This window comes from Pseudonaja textilis, unplaced genomic scaffold, assembly GCF_049901715.1.
Source record: "Pseudonaja textilis isolate UNSWEBS1 unplaced genomic scaffold, rPseTex1.2 PTEXCTG89, whole genome shotgun sequence".
Taxonomy (NCBI): Eukaryota; Metazoa; Chordata; class Lepidosauria; order Squamata; family Elapidae; genus Pseudonaja; species Pseudonaja textilis.
The window spans coordinates 23,024-40,486 of NW_028262840.1; the positions used below are offsets into that span (position 1 = coordinate 23,024).

The following is a 17,463-nucleotide window of genomic DNA, read 5'->3' on the forward strand; positions in this document are numbered from 1 at the left end:
GTCCAGAGAAAGGGGACCTTGGGACTCTTCCCAGGAGGAGGTTGCAGGGATCCTGTCTCAAGGCAGCCGCATCATTGACCAGGTCACAAACCTCCAATGCTGCATAAGGTTCATCCAGGTCCAAGAAGGGGCTGAATAAGTGGGGAGAGGACTTCTAGGTTTCTAGGAAGAGGCACCCATGGAAGCTGCTCTGCTCTCCAACCACAGAGATTGCTGATCAATTGGGAATCAATTTTTATGTCTCATAATGACTCCTAACTGTGAATAGGAACCCCTTTGTAAATTTCATTTTAAGGAAATAAGAACAGCTCTGTTGGATCAGAAGAAGGTCAGTCTAAGATTCACACAAATCCCTCTGGTTCTCCCACAAGCAGTAGAAGAAGGCAGAGACTTGTGGCTTTGTGCCACATGGAAGAGGCGTTTATCCAGAGGTGGTATTCAGTAGGAAATTTTGAGTGGTTCGGAGAACTGGCAAATACAGCCTCTGACTGGCCTCACCCCCATCTCTTCTCTGCCTCCCACTGAGTCCCAGCTGATCATCTGGATTGGTTGTCCTGCACAGGAGAACGGAGCTGGAAAGCAGGTTAGTCAGGAGAGGTAGGAATGGGCTTTTGAAGTAACTTTCCACTGCCATGCCCACCAAGCCATGCCCAAGCCCAAGCCCCACCCACAAACCCATGCCCACAGAACTGGTAGTAAAAAAAAAATTGATCCCCACCACAGCGATTATCCCACAATTTCACTTTCCTCCATCACTACCCACAATATTGGACCCTCGGCCATCTCACACTCTAGGTATCTCCAATTTTAGTATCTCACATTAATCTGAGAAAATGTTTCCAAATTTACCACCCCAAATTCAATAAGAACTAAGGCGGGACTGGAATTCAAAAGTCTCCTGATGATCCACTAAAAGTCCCCCAGGAAGTTTTCCTGCCTGAGGGAGAATTAGAACTCAAAGCCTCCCAAATATTGGCCAATACAATCAACAAGTCCTAAATCAATTATTGTCAGGAATGTCACTCAAATTGACCGGCAACTCATGCAAAAAAATTAGGCTGTGAGTTTCCCAGAAGATGAGTAGGCTCCATAAACAATGCCATTGTTTCATTTGAGTAATGAAGGCAGAGATGGAAGGTTCTGGAAACACCATTTTACAGGGTGCACCTTCTTTAGGCCCGAGTGCCCCTGTTTTTCTCTGTACCACACCTGAGCTAAGGAATCTCTGAAACATTGTCTTGGGTTTAGGTCCAGGGGCCACAGGAGAAGTCTCCCATCCTAAAACGTATCCTCATCCCTTTCTATTTTGAGTGCACCATGGTGGGTGTGTCCCCATTCTTGGGAAGGGGACAAATTGTGAGGGTGTGTTTGCTGTGTATATTGAGAACTTGCAAGTTTTAGGGGAACCTTTTAAAGTGAGCTCAGTCTGCTCCTAAACTGTGAGCCCTATCTGACCATCACAACACCCGAAGGACATCGAGATATACAGAAAGCCTTGTTTTTCTTTGTTTCAAGCACGGACATCTATCTTATCATCAGTCCACTCATATTTTATCTTTTTGGAATGTGCAGTAAGTTTAACACATAGTAAATCTCACACATGGTCACTTTGCCATTTTAGGCCCTTTTGCTTTTTTCCATCAGCTGCCTCTTGTCTTTCCGCCTTATTCCTTGGTTGGCTCCAAAGACCACAAAACTAGAACTTCTTGGAGAAATCCATCACTTGTTTATACCAAGAACAATCCAAGTTCATTTGCTTAATTTTCATGGTCCAACTCTGCCCTTTTCATCCCAGTTTCATGGTGGGCAACACCCAATCAGCAAGGAGACAGAATGGTGTAGCCACTGAATGCAGATGTTTGCTTGTTATGATACAAGAGTGTTGCGTTGGTCTGGCGTGAGTGAGCAAAGAGATGAGATTCCCCTGCTTCCTCCCTAAAATATTTTAAAATAAATACTTTTCTTCCTTATCTGCATGATTGGCCTTCAGGGGACATGATTGTAGATGGCCAGAGAGAAAAAAGGGAAGATTACCGGGTTTTATGCAGGAATCCTCAGATCTAGCTTTGCTTTCGCTGTGACCACTTGATTTTAGCGAAAGCATATCTTTTACTAGATGCAGCTCGACTACAAATGGAGACGAGTCTTTCTTTCCTGAAGGTCCAATCTGGGCCGGGCCTGATAACCGCTCACCTGCGTGGCTGCAATATCTTCTCTTTGGCTGTGGGTGGTTCTCTTGTGGGTGTCCATGCATCTGGGAAGGGTGAGGAGACAGGAGATATCAGAATATCTCGGCATATCTCGGCTGGGCCCAGGAATTTCTGGACGAAGCTGCTTGCCACTCATTGCCTCTTCCTTCTTCTTCTGAAAACATTGTCAGAAATCTCAAAAGGCAAACAGTAACAATAATTTGGGTCTTATTAACCAGAGCTGGGGAGGAGAGAGATGACTGGAGAATATTGGAGGGCCTCTTCTAGAGGAAAGGATGAAAACAAACAGAAAGAAAAGTGAAAGCTTTCAGGCTTTCTTCCGCCCACCTCCTCATTTGTGGCCCAAAGTGTCTTCATCATCAACGTTTGCTAGGCCAGCCCCTTTTGGCACCCCAGGGACCTCCACAGTTGCATTCAGCAGGCAACTTGAAGAAGAAGAGGGTGTAAGTCCATCAATGGGGATTGGACAGCCACTTGTCTGACATGGTATAGGGCAGGGGTGGGATTCAATTGTTTTTACAACCACTTCTGTGGGCGTGGCTGGGTGGACATGGCTTCTTCTTTTTTGCAGCACCCCCCTTGTTTTTGGGCCTCCTGGACCTCAGGGAAGCCTCCTGGGGGGGTGTTTTTGCTCCCCAAAGTCTTCCCTGGGCCCAAGAAGGCCAAAAATGGAGCACAGGGTGGGGCGCGCAGCATACATACACATCCCGCAACTCCTTTTGCCTCCTGGGCCTCAGTGAAGTGTCCTGGGCAAAGCAGTAAGACAGCGAGGGGGATCCCGGCACAGCTGATCATCGGGCGGTGAAAAAGAACCTGAAAAGATGCCTTCAGGTGTGACTGCGTGGGGAAGGACGCAGTCAGTGATGTCGGGCAGGCACAATAAAGACTGACTGGGAGGGAAGGGTGGAGAGGGGTGGGGCCAGCCAGGGGCACGATTTGCCAGCTCTCTGAACTGTGCAGAATCATAACAACCAGTTCTATAGAACCGGTCCAAACCGGTAGAATCCCACCTCCAGTATAGGGTCTCCTGCTTGAGCAGGGGGTTGGACTAGAAGGCCTCCAAGGTCCCTTCCAGCTCTATTCTGATTGGTTAATAAAGGGCCAAGTCCAGCAAAAGGAGCTGGAGTCTCACTGAGAATTCCAATCCCATCAAGGAGTGTCCAGAAGACTCCACGGCTTTGATCCCCAACCTGTGTCCCCTGAGCATGTACAGTCTTCCCTCTCCTAAAGATAGGATTCCTCCTCCTCTCTTCTACAACCCAATGCCTGGCTCTTAACACAGCAATGGCAGAGCCAGGAGCAAAAAAGAAAGAAAGAAAGAAAGAAAGAAAGAAAGAAAGAAAGAAAGAAAGAAAGAAAGAAAGAAAGAAAGAAAGAAAGAAAGAAAAAAGAAAGAAAGAAAGAAAGAAAGAAAGAAAGAAAGAAAGAAAGGAAAGAGCACAGTCCCACCTAAAAGTCTCCACCAGAATTTCTCTCGTTCCTGAGGTTTTCTTTTGCACAAAATGTTCCCTTTCCTTCCTTCTCTTTATTTATATTTGTATCCCTTTCATTCTACCACACCACACACAAGACACACAAACACACAGACACCCCTGTGTTCTTACCTTCTGTTCCCGGGCTTGCTTTTTGCTAGTCATCTTGTACAACTTATGTACTTTCTTGGTGTTAAATTCAGTAAACTTGGAGGCAAATACCCATAGATTCCTGTGGTAATATATTCATCATATTCTGCAAGTCCTTGTACAGCTTTGTAAGATCTGGGGGTATCACAAACGCTCCTCATGAGGGCAGTAGTGTCTTTATGATGGGTGATTTGATCCTGTTGGGGTCTGCAAAGCTTAGAGACCAGGAATGTGGGTAAAAGTTCACAGTACCCAGCCGAGCCATTCCCATGAGACCTTTGGTGCCTGGATATTCTCACGGGAACTTTATCACCTTCGCCGAGGCCCGGCTGAGATAATAATGTTGAGGTAATTGTTTTGATTTTGTACTTGCATTTTCTTAATAAATACTGCTACCCGAGTTCTCTCGGGGCTGGCAATTGCTCAGACGTTTCCCTGCGTCTCATTTTTCAATTGTCAGACCACCACAAGTGGTGACCCGACGTGATAGTTTGGAAGGCTATACGTTTCGGCGTGATAGCTTGAAAGCTATCGTTCCCGCATCCTATACTCATGCGTCGCGGACGTCGACTGGGCCCTCATCTTCTTCGCTGGACGGAGATAGATTCTTTTCGTGAGTATGGGAGGAGGTCTCTCGAAAGCTCAGACAAAGCACCTTAGGGAATTGAGAGAGATCACTGGGAATAGTTTTAAGTTTGGAGTTCATAGTAGAGGACATGCAGTAGGAAAGAAAGAAATTGAGGACTTATTACAGTATGTTTGGAAACATATTCCGTGTTATCCAGAGGAGGTAGTATTAAAGTAGAGTCCTGGAAAAAGATAGGAAATTTTTGCACGAGGAGCCTCGTGCCCCTTCTTCAATTTTGTTAACCTGGAGGGTGCTTATGGAAGCGTTAGCTACTCATGAACAACCGCTCCTAGCACCCCGAAGAAGGTTTGCCGCCTTACCATGCGGTACGTATATTGCCACCGACAGCACCTCCAGATAAATCCAGAGGACTGTCAGGCACTGAAAATACTTTGTCAGAAGATAAGAGTTTGCCTTTAAGAGTTCAAGTAGATGCAGTTACTGCAGCTATTCAAGAAGCAACAGATAGAGGGGAATTATCAGGAGATGATTTGGTAGATTTTGGAGTGGAGATTCAACTTAATCCAGTAGAAATTGGTGTGGATGCTGCTTTAAATCCGCAGAGTGTGGAAGCCTTTACCTCTCAATATTTTAAAGGAAGTTAAGCAAGCAGCAAAAGAGTATGGTGTTAGATCGCCATATACTCAGGCATTGTTAGAAGCAGTTGGCTATGGAAATAAAATGATTCCGGCTGACTGGAGAGCTTTATTTAATATGATTCTAACTCCAGCTCAATATTTGGTGTTAGATCAGAAATGGAGACAGCTGGCAGTTCAAAGGGGAACAGCAAATGTTACTCCAGATCAGCTTTATGGAGCTGGTAATTTTACAACAGTGGAACTACAGCGAGATGGAATGCCAGAGGAGGGATTCATTCTTCTCCCACAGTTAATTTTCCAAGCCGTATGGGCTCTCCCTGACGGCGAAGGTGGTGAGAAGACCTTTACTAACATCAAACAAGGAAACAATGAACCCTATGAAAATTTCATTAGCAGATTGAAAGTGGCTATTGAAAGGCAAATTGACAATCAATTTGCCCGGAATGAATTGCTTTTGAAGTTAGCAGTAGAACAGGCAAATGCAGATTGTAAAAAAATTCTGAATCCACTTATTGCGAGCGGAGAGAGAGAGATTGCCGATTTGATAAACGCATGTAGAAAGGTGGGGAGTCAGACTTTTATTATGGAGGCTTTAGCTCTGGCTCTCCAGGCAGGAAATGCTAATAAAGGCACTTGTTTCAATTGTGGGAAGCCTGGACATTTTAAAGCGCAATGTCGGGCTCCTGGGGGGTCAAAGTCAGCAAAAAGAGATTATTGGGACAGGGTGCTCGTCCTAAATCAGTGTGCCCGAAATGTAAGAAAGGATACCATTGGGCAAATCAGTGCAGACTTCATTCTGAGGGAAAAAACTAGGAAGCAGGGATCGGGCATTCTCCCTACTCTAAAGAGTGAAGTAATGTCCGAAGGGTTGGAGCCACCAGAAAGAGGTAGGGATCAAATATGGTCACCAGCTACAAAAGGTTCAGCAGGAATTGATCTTCCATTAGCTGAGGATTTGGAATTAGGATATCCACATGTAGTTTGTTTAGGGTCAACGGATTTCTATGGACCATTGCCTCCGGCTTCTGTGGGTCTTCTTCTTCCTAGATCATCAGCTCATAAGCGTAAATTGTTTGTGGTTCCTGGGGTTATTGATTCGGATTATAAGGGTCAGATCAAAATTCAAGTTCATTCACCTGTTCCTCAATCTTTGAAAAAAGGGATTGTTTTGCACAGCTTTTAGTTTTGCCATATCTGTCTTTGGGGGAATCAGATAGAATTCGCCAGGGTGGATTTGGATCTACAGATATGTTTAGTGAGTCTAGTGTGTTTTCCATCATGCAAAATGTCAAGGCTGACCAGAAACCAAAATTAATTCTTTTGGTTGAAGGCAGACAGTTTATTGGATTGCTGGACACTGGAGCAGATGTTTCGGTGATTAGCGAAAGTGAGTGGCCTAGGGAGTGGCAGCGGATCCTACACCATCTGTTCGAGGAGTCGGAGGACTTCAAGGCGCATGCGGGTTAGTAGGAGGATTCTTTCTGCCAAAACAAAGCAGGAAGTGCTATTGCACATTTCCAACCGATTGTTTTGCGCCTTCACGTTAACTTGTGGGGCAGAGATTTGATGCAACAATTTGATACAACAGTTGTCATTCATGATGACTGAACACCCACCTGTGGAGTTATTAAAATTACAGTTACTCCAGCAGGAGCCAGTGTGGATAGATCAATGGCCTTTGACTAGTGAGAAATTAGTTCATTTACATGAATTGGTTCAACAACAATTAGACAAGGGACATATAGTGCCTACCACTAGTCCTTATAATTCTCCAGTCTTTGTTATCAAGAAGAAATCTGGGAAATTCAGATTTTTACATGATTTGAGAGGCATAAATTCAATTTTAAAGCCAATGGGCCCACTGCAGTGTGGGACACCTAATCCTAATTTAATACCTGATGGATGGAATATAAGAGTGTTAGATTTGCAAGATGCTTTCTTTTCCATTCCTCTGCACCCTGAAGATGTAGATTTGTTTGCTTTCACTATTTTGAGTATAAATCAGGGGCAGCCCGCTAAGCGATATGCATGGACTGTCCTTCCACAGGGAATGTTAAATAGTCCTACCATGTGTCAAATGTTTGTAGATTGGGCTTTGCAACCTTTCCGGAATAAATTCCCAGATTGGAAGGTTTATCATTACATGGATGATATTTTAATAGCTGCTAATATTTCTGATGCTGCAATGGATTCTGCTGTCCTTCTTTTAACTGCTATGCTGAAGGAGAAAGGGCTGATTGTCAGCCCTGAGAAATTGCAAAAGGAATATCCTTTTGCCTATCTAGGTCATAAGTTATTCTTGAGTCACATTACACCTCTGAAGTTGGAATTTGTTCTTCCTGATCCTTTAACTTTGGTAGGTTTACAACAATTTTTGGGTCATATAAATTGGATCAGACCGTATTTGGGTTTAACTACTCTTCAATTAAGTCCTTTGTTTCAAGCTTTGGCTAGTGCTAAGCAAGCATCTGACATAATAACCCTGAATAAAGAACAGAAGGGAATTTTGTCATTAATTGAGCAAGCTTTGAGTCGTAGGTGGACAGATAGATGTTTGCCAGATTGTCCATTATCAGTGATTTTAATCTCAGAACGTAGAGTTACTGCATTGATAGTTCAGGTAAAAGAAAAAACAGCTTTAAGGATTCTGGAATGGATTCATTTGTCTCATACACCATCGAAATCCATAAATTGTATCACAGAACAGCTTGCTGATATTTTTAATCGTGCTCGTCAGCGCTGCAAGGCTATTGCTGGGATGGAACCAGTAACATGTTATGTTCCTTTTGCTTTAGCCACCTGGGAACAAATGATTTGCAATAGTGAGTTTTACAAGTTTTGGTAGATTCTTGGCCAGGGAAGTTTTCTTGTCATCCTCCAGCTGATCCTAGGTTATCTTTGTATAAATCAGTTAGAATTAATTTAGCAAATCTTTTGTAAATCAGCCTATATCAGATGCTCCTACAGTCTTTACTGATGGAGGGAAAGTTTTTGGTGCTTGTGTTTGGAAAGATAAATCTGGAATTTGGCATACAAAAGTGACATCAGAGCAGAAGTCTGCCCAGCAGGCAGAACTTGCTGCTGTAGTTTTGGCTTTTCAAAATTTTCAAAATCAGGATTTTAATCTAATAGTGGATTCTTTGTATGTATATAATTTGTTACCCTTTGTAGCAGGTTCTTATTTGTCTCCTGGAATATCACCTAATATTCTACGTTTGCTTTTGTTGTTGCAAGGATGTTTGGAGCAGCGTGTGAATGTGTGTTTTGTTGCCCATATCCGTAGCCATAGTAATTTACCTGGAATTTTATCACAAGGCAATGCCAAAGCTGACAGTGCTGTAACTTCAGTTCTCACTGTCCAGCCATGGGACAGCCATAGTTATTTTCATCAAAATGCTAAAGCGTTGGCACATCAATTCAAGCTTACTGCTGCAGAAGCTGCTGCCATAATTCAACAATGTCCAACTTGTTCAAAGCAAGGCACGGCTATTCCTATGGGAGTCAACCCCAGGGGTTGAAACCCTCAATGATTTGGCAAATGGATGTTACTCAATATCCATCATTTGCACCTTGGAAGTATATACATGTGACTGTGGATACTTATTCAGGATTTCTAATGGCTACTCCTCAAAGAGGTGAAGCGGTTAAACATGTCATCAATCATTGCATTAAGACATTTTCAGTTGCTGGTACGCCTCAAACTTTAAAAACAGACAATGGTGCGCTTATCGGAGCACAGTCTTTGATCAGTTTTGCAAACAGTGGTCCGTGGAACATAAATTTGGAATTCCATACAATTCCACAGGACAAGCTATTGTGGAGCGTTATAATGGCACGCTCAAGAACATGTTAGCTAAATTAAATAAAAAAGGAGGAAGCTCCTGGGGCTTCCGGCAATTCAAGATCATTTAAATCTTGCTTTGTATACTTTAAATTTTCTAAATTTGTCTGGTAACCCCCCTGCGAGCGCGGCCAGCAGGCATTTTTCTTCACCTTCTACAGATGCAGTGAGGCCTCGAGTGTTGGTGCGATTCCTTCCGGATCCGGCATGGGTTCCCGCTGAGCTGATTACGTGGGGACGTGGTTATGCAGCAGTAGAACATCTTGGTCAAATTCGTTGGGTTCCTGGTCGTTGCATTCGGCCTGATCATTCACAAGCGCCTTCGCAGGTGCCAATGAGGGAGGTTTCGGAGGAGCAGGATGGCGTTCCTGAGGTTCCTGATTCTCAGGATGGCGTTTCCGTGGTTCCTGATTTTCTTGATGCCGGCAGTCCAGGCGTGGCGCTGTGAAGGCTGGGAAAAGATGACTGCTTATCTGAGGTTATCAACTTGTATGCAGCAGGTTCCTTTGGGGAATCGGACTAAATTAATCTGCAAACAGCGGCATCCTTTGATTTTTCCAGCATATTGGTCCTGGCATAAGGGTCAAGACATTCTTTACTCGGGACCTGATAAGGATATTATATCTTCAGCCTGTGCTACAACTCTGATCCTGTTTAATGTTTCTGTTTCAGACTATGGACAATATTGGTGTCAATTGGAGTTGCCTAAGTTACTTTACACAACCTCTCTTTCCATTTGTCTTATGCCTCCACGGACTCTAATACGGAGGCGGAGAGCTGCTATTATCTCAGAAACTAGAGACCTTGGTGATAATTTAAGGAAGGAAAATTCCTACATCAAGGACGTTCGGATTGCAGCAAAGAGTTTAAATGTAACTAATTGTTGGCTTTGTATGCATGTACCCACCTTTGGGAATAGCTATGAACTATAGAGATATTCATATTTTAAATAATTTTACTGTTGCTATGTTTAATGATACTGTTAAGAATATTAAGATGTTAAATGAAGAAGTGTCTGAAATTCGCCAAGTTACTTTACAAAATCGTTATGCTTTAGATATAATGTTAGCTGCTAAAGGAGGAGTTTGTGCTTTAATTCATTCATATTGTTGTGTTTTTATACATAATTATGAGCCTAACATTACAAGAACTGTTCATGATATGGAAGACCGCATAGCTGAACACGAAGCAGGAAAAGATGGCTTCAATAAGTCATTTTGGGCTTTGCTATGGGATTGGCTTCCTGACAGCTCATGGTTACGTTTATTGTTTCAATTAGTTGTAATAATTGTTATCATACTTATTATGTTATGTTGCTGTATTCAATGTATTCCTAATCTATTTCAAATGTGTACCTCAGCTTTAAGTGTACGAAACCAAGTTGCGAGGGAACTGTGTATTATGCCACTAAAACACCCCCTATCTTTGAATAAATAAAAAAGGAGGGAATGTGGTAATATATTCATCATATTCTGCAAGTCCTCGTACAGCTTTGTAAGATCTGGGGGTATCACAAACGCTCCTCATGAGGGCAGTAGTGCTTTTATGATGGGTGATTTGATCCTGTTGGGGTCTGCAAAGCTTAGAGACCAGGAATGTGGGTAAAAGTTCACAGTACCCAGCCGAGCCATTCCCATGAGACCTTTGGTGCCTGGATATTCTCACGGGAACTTTATCACCTTCGCCGAGGCCCGGCTGAGATAATAATGTTGAGGTAATTGTTTTGATTTTGTACTTGCATTTTCTTAATAAATACTGCTACCCGAGTTCTCTCGGGGCTGGCAATTGCTCAGACGTTTCCCTGCGTCTCATTTTTCAATTGTCAGACCACCACAATTCCTGAAAGGAGGTGAACAGCTATTTTGATTTTCTCTTTTTAGGAGCTGGGCCAGAAGCCCAGACTTTTCATGCTGGAGGAAAGAGATGCCCCAAAGAAGCAGTGATGGAGAGATGTTTTCTTCTGGGGCCCAAAAATTCCCTCTTACACAAAAATATCTTACTTCAAACTTGAGTGATGAAGACTCCCAAGATAAAGTCTGCAGAGTCTGATGCAAGCATGGCATGACCAGTCTGCTACTTTTCTTGACTACTGCAAATGCCGGTATTGTGGTTTTCTAGGGGTTTGGACTAAAATGTGGATTTTGTTTTTAACACTCATATTTAACAACATATTTCATTACAAACAGGAATTCAACAATTGGAGACAGCATCTCATTCGAGGCATTGCAGCAGGTATTGAAGGGGAGTTGGACTGTTTGCTTGTGGCTATGTAGAAATTCTAGGCGATTCCTCTTTTAACTCCATCCCCAGGTTCTGCCTCTTCTTCCCTAGACCTCCAAACTCAAAAAGACTCCTGACTCACAAATCTGACTGGAACTTCTGGACAAGAGAGAGGGAGGGAGGGAGGGAGGGAGAGAGAGAGATTGCAGAATTGGTGGCCAGGCAAATCACCACCTCCATTCTTCAAGAACTTCCTGTTCAGGGTGGATTTTCAAACATTCAGCCATGTGGTCTCCTACCTTGAGCAGGCAACTCCGACTTTGCTCCAGCAGCTCTTCCTCTCTAATGGCTTTTTTTCTGGCTCACCCAGATGCTTCAGGGACTCCTTCACTGGGCTCATCAGCTCTTTGCACTTGGGAGAGAGAAAAAGCAAAGCTCCATGTGAGTCGCACATCAGAAGGAAGGCGAGGAAAGGGAGACCCCGATTGAGGCAACCTTTTGAGGCTAGGGGCCTATTTGAATCTGGGGGAGGGGATCTGCTTTGGGCCCCCTCTCAAAATGGCAGCCAGAGGAGTCTTCCCCGTTCCCAAGACAAGTCACCAGGCTACAGAGAGGACAACATTGGAGTGGGAGGTTCCACTCTTACAAAGCAGACTCTCTCTTTTCATCCCATTCTCAGAAGATCTACAATTCTCCTGTGTTAAACTGGTTGTGGGAAAAGTCCTTTTCCATTGAGATGAACTTGCCAGGGATCGTGTTTGGCTTTCCAGCATGTCAGCCACCTTAACTGAGAAGGGGAAGAAAGTGAGAGGGCGAAGGAGCCTGAGGTGTATCCAGAGAAACACCTGGAGCCACACGGTCTCAAGCCCCAGGTGACTGGGCAAGGCCAAGCAAGTGAAAGCAATCCAGAGTTCAGGATGGGATTTAACGCTCATCTGGGGAGGCCCTAAAATCTTGGAGACGGTGTGAGAGGTTCCCCACCTTTCTTGAGGCAAATTCATTCAGGTGGAGGAAGGGAGCTTTTGTTTCGATCCAGAGGGACTGATCTTTTCATGAAAGAGGCAGCCCTCGACTTACAACCATGAGAAGCTACAGTGGCACTGAACCAAGTGACTTATGACCCTTACGGCCATTGTAGCATCCTCCTGCCACTTTGAGGTGCCACCCCGCAGGCTCACCCCATTGCACTACTCCGAAACCGGCGCCTCGAATATGGCAGCACATTGGAGAAATTAGAGCAAAGCTGCCGTGACCACATTCGAGGCACCGGCTCTGGAGTGGTGCAACAGTCAATGGGGTGAGCAAGCAGGGCCAGTACCTTGAAGGCCCCCCTTGTCAGTCTGTGCTCCATTCAAAATCCAAGAAAGAAACACTCAGACTCCAATGGTTAGAGCAAAGGTCTTCTTTTACTAAATTTCAAAGTGGAAGCTACAGAGAAGATTCTGAATCTAAAGATTTTGGCGCGCAGATCACATATACAAAGGGATGGAATTGTTCCCACCCCCCAGAGTTCAAAAGACTCTTCCAATTAAAAGTTCTGCATATGATCATGTGGGCATCTTCAAGTGGTGATGAGGCCTCTGTCCGTTGACCTTGACATATTTTGATAAAACTTTGCAGCTGCGCAGAGGATAGAAAAAGTAGGCAAGGAAATAGAAACTTAAAAAGAGGAATTTATACTCCCCCCCTCCTTCCTATTTACAGGAATGTAACACCTCCAGCTTTCTTCCCTTCCAATTCCCCCCCTTCCCCCCATTGCTAATGACAGCCGAAAGATGGAGCAGTAAGAAAGATGCAAAGTAAGGAAGAAATAAGGCAGCACATAGGATGCAGAAGGGATCATCTTGAAGGCTGACAGGTGGGCTCATTCCTGACCCAGGAGGGGCTTCCTCCCCTCTGGGCCTCACCCGGCTTCGGTCAGACATGGCTGGGAACCTCCTGGAGGAGAAGAGAGTCTCATCGCACATCAACCTGGCCCTGAAAAGCCACAGTTTGAACCCGGAGCCACCCAGGATCTGGTCTGCCGGCCCTGAGAGCAGAATCTGAGGGAGGTTCAGGGGGAGAACTTCCAAGCGGTGGACCTGGGATACGGGCCTTCCTCTGCTCCTCCCTGCCAGGATGGACCTGCCTGTCCCTTCAGTTCCCCTCCACACTCAGCCCCCAGTTCCCCCATCATTAGGCATTGTCTTTCGGGTGATGGAAGTTTCCCAAGGGAAATTGTTAAGTTTGGGAAAAGAGAGGCTGAACCAGAGCATGAGTGCAACAATACTTTATTATAACAATAAAGGGCTGACCGTGCTTGCCACGCCTGGAAACTGGCTCGCAGCAATCAGCCACTGGTGGGACCCCGCAGCCTGCTTTTATAGCTGGCTGCTGGGGAGAACCAACCAATGAGTGAAGGGAAGAACGCCCACGCAACATGAGTGGACCTGAGTGAGAACTCCTAGAGTATCTCAGGACATAACACCCCTTCCCCCCAGATGCGAACACGCATAGTCTCTGAGGTAGGCAGGAGGTTTATGTTGGCGCCCAGAACGGCGCAGCTCTGGAACACTGTCTGTCCGTTCGGGGTCTGCCTGGGAAGGCAGCGCCGGCAAAGTGTCATCAGTATGCCCCTCGGTTCGGGCATGCCCGGGGCTCGTAGGGCTGGTCCCTGGGGATGTGCTCCCGTAGACTGGATCGGGTTGGTCAACCGTCTGGGTGCCGCTGTCCGTGTTCGGGCCTTCGGAATCGGTTGTTGGTGTGAACTGGTCGCCGGGCATGATGTGGATGTGGGGTTGCGGATGTGGTCTCCCCTCATCGTGTGACTCTGGATCCCTGCTGGCGAGGGTGCTGTGGCGCCTCCGCAGTTGGTCTATGTGCCTTCTCCAGACGCGGCCATCCTCTAGTCTGACCCGATACGACCGCGGTCCGGTGATGGCTACGATCTCGCCCGGGATCCACAGGGGGTCTCCAGCGAAGTTCCTCGCGAATACTGGCTCCTGTAAGATAAAATGTCTAACCCCCGATGTGGAAGCGAGGGGAGAGTCAGGGCAATATTGTGGGTGGAGTCTGTCCAATACAGTCCTCAGGCGCCTGCCCATCAGGAGCTCAGCTGGGGACTTATTGGTGGCTGAGCAGGGAGTTGAGTGCTGGCTCATCAGGAACCGCGAGAGTTTGTGGTGCCAGTCATCCCTGCTGAACCTAGCCAGGGCTTCTTTAGTGGTCCTGACGGCCCTTTCAGCCAATCCGTTACTGGCAGGATGAAATGGGGCTGTGAAAATGTGGCGGATGCCCAGGTTGGCTACGAAACGGCTGAACTCGGTCGATGCGAACTGTGGGCCATTGTCGGAGACAATGGCGTCGGGTAGCCCGTGCGTTACGAACAGGCGTGTTAATACGTTGGTGATTGCTAGTGTGGTGGTCGTGGATAGCTGTGCCACGTCAATCCATTTAGAATAGGCGTCCACGACCACTAGGAACATCTTCCCATGCAAGGGGCCGGCCAGGTCGATGTGAATTCTGGACCAAGGAGCGCTGGCGCTTTCCCATTTAGTAGGGGTGGCAATGGGGGGAGCAGGACGGGATTCCTGGCAAATGCTGCAGGAACTTACCCAATTGACAACGTCCTCGTCGAGACCCGGCCACCACACGTAGCTGCGTGCTAATGCCTTCATTCTCACGATGCCAGGGTGTCCCTCGTGCAACGCTTCCAGAACTCGGGTCGCAGTGAGGTCGGGATGACCACTCGAGTGCCCCATAGTAGACAGCCCTGCAAACTGGACAACTCCTGCATGCGAGTCTTGAAGGGTGTGAATTTGTTTTCAACATTGCCCCCTGGCCACCCCTCCTCACCCAGTCGAGCACCTGGGCGAGCGTTTGATCTGCCTTGGTTTTAGCAGCAATGTCAAGGGCAGTGATGGGTAGGTCCAACTGGGTGATCTCGAAAATCGCGTGGACAGGAGCAGGGTCTTCAGCCGGAGCCGGCAAGGGGCAGCGACTGAGAGCGTCAGCGTGGGACAGTGTTTTACCGGGCGGTGTATAAGTCTGTAGGAGTAGGCTGCTAGGAAGAGGGTCCACCTTGTCATCCTAGGGGAAAGGACTTGAGGGGTCTGTTTGTCCCCGGCTAGTAGGCCCAGGAGGGGCTTGTGGTCCGTGACCAGCTCGAAAAAATGGCCAAAGAGAAACTCGTGAAATTTTTTCACGGCTGCAACAGCTGCTAGGGCTTCCTTATCGATCTGGCTGTAATTGCGCTCCGTTGCTGAGAGCGTCCTTGAGAAAAAGGCGATGGGAGCCTCGGCGCCATTGGGGAGCCTGTGACTTAGTACCGCCCCAATTCCAAAAGGGGATGCGTCTGCTGCCAGCACTAAAGGGAGGTTAGGGTCGAATTGAATAAGTACCGCCTCTGACGTGAGAAGTGATTTGTGGCGTGAAAAGCCTGGTCTTCTTTGTGCCCCCAGTGCCATGGTGACTTTTTATCCAGTAATCTGTGTAGGGGTTCAGCTACTGATGCTTTATGGGGCAAGAAGGATGCGTAAAAGTTCAATAGCCCCAAGAAAGCCTGTAGTTCAGTTTTGGAGGTTGGAGTGGGTGCCTCGTGGATTGCCTTAACCTTGGACTCCAGGGGGTGAATGCCAGAGGCGTCAATTTTATAACCCAGAAAGTCCACCTGTCTAGTGGCAATGGCGCATTTTTCCTTTTTCAACTTGAGGCCATGCTGTCTGAACCTCTCTAACACCGCTCGAACTCTCTGGAAGAGTTGGGGTCTGTCCCTGGCCGAGACTAAGATGTCGTCAAGTAGGGTACTACACCAGGGAGGCCCTGCAAAATCCGCTCCATGAGGGATTGAAAAATACCTGGGGCAACACTTACGCCAAATTGGAGACGCTTGCACCGGAAGGCACCCCTGTGAGTGACAATGGTCTGGAGTTCCGCTGTTTGGTTATCAACAGGGAACTGCTGATATGCTTGAGACATGTCCAATTTAGCAAAAATGCTGCCTGGTTCAAATGTGTGTAATAAATGCTGAATGACAGGCACCGGATAAGCGCTAACTTGTAAAAATTTATTGATTGTCGTCTTGTAGTCCGAGCAAATTCTCAGGCTACCGTCTTTTTTGAGGGGTGTGACAATGGGCGTCTCCCATTTGGCGAAATCTGTTGGCTCAATGACCCCTTGTTTTAACAGTTTATCTAATTCTGCATCTAGTTTTGGCCGAATAGCAAATGGGACCCTACGCGGTTTTAGCCTGATTGGTACTGCCTGGGGGTCAACCGAGAATGAGATGGGGGTTCCGTTATAACACCCCAGCTCCTCGCTGAACACATCTGAGTAATCAGCGAATAAGGAGTCAGTGTCTGAGGTTGAGACAGCATGGACTCCTGTTAGCCCTAGGCCGAGATGGGGAAACCAATCGAGCCCCAATAAGGTGGGTAGATTGCCGTTAACTACCACTAGAGGTAGGTGACCTTTAAAAGCTTTAAAACTGACAAGGAACTTGCCTCTGCCGATTACAGGAATGGTCTTCCCCTGGTAGTCCTTCAGGCTAAACTGGCACTTCTGGAGCCGGCTAGTGGATAGGCTTGGTTGGAGCCTCTTGAGGGTGTTCCACGAGATAATTGAGAGTGCTGACCCTGTGTCAACCTCCATGCGGCACGGTTTACCTTCTAGGGAAACAGAGAGAGAAATTTTACTAACAGTGTGGCCAGTGTGCTTGGCAAGGCGGTGCGTGCGACAGTTCAATACTTGCCTCTGTGGTCCCGAGTGCGAGGGGGGGTGTCTTTGTGCTGAGCTTTGGGGGCTTGGCAGACTCTCGCGATGTGCCCCTTTTATGGCAGTTATTGCAGGTGGCTCCTTTAAACTTGCAGGTGGCCCTCTGATGAGATCCCCACAGGCTAGGCACAGGGTGATGTGCTTGGGTGGACCGATGTTTTCTTGTTTGGCTCCTACCTGCGGCCGTCGGTCGTTGGAGAGGCGGTGGACGTCGTTTCGTCACTGACGGTTTCCTCTGCTACCACCTCCTCGGAGTGGACTGGAAGTGATGTCAGCTTGGCGCTAGGGCCCTGGATTTCGGTGGCTGAGTTCGTTGCCAGCTCAGCTGCCAAGGCCTCCTCGACTGCTTGTGCGAGGTTGAGGTTTTTTGGCGAGAAGGCGCCTTTGCAGGTGGAGGTCCTTGACCCCGCAGACTAGTTGATCGAGGAGCATGTCCTCCAGGTAGGTTCCAAACCCACAATGCAGTGCTGCTGTTCTGAGAGCGGCCATATATTGATTGATGGTCTCCTTGCTCGATTGCTTCCTCATACGGAAGGTGAATCTCCTGGCAATCTGTGAGGGCCTGGGGAATAGTGGTTAGTGAGGATTTCAA

The 17,463-nt window shown here is 46.8% G+C and overlaps 1 long non-coding RNA gene across 2 annotated transcripts; it reads right to left on the reverse strand.

Annotated features, from left to right (window-relative positions):
• Nucleotides 1–2,112: 2,112 nt before the first annotated feature.
• Nucleotides 2,113–12,249, reverse strand: LOC148123768 (uncharacterized). Of its 2 annotated transcripts, XR_015740537.1 has the most exons (4): nucleotides 11,420–12,249; nucleotides 10,901–11,279; nucleotides 3,815–3,914; nucleotides 2,113–2,473 (listed from the first exon to the last, which is right to left on the reverse strand). It is a non-coding gene; the product is annotated as an uncharacterized LOC148123768 (long non-coding RNA). The 2 variants fall into 2 exon arrangements; XR_015740536.1 differs by lacking the exon at nucleotides 11,420–12,249 and having other exon boundaries at nucleotides 10,901–11,332.
• Nucleotides 12,250–17,463: the final 5,214 nt, after the last annotated feature.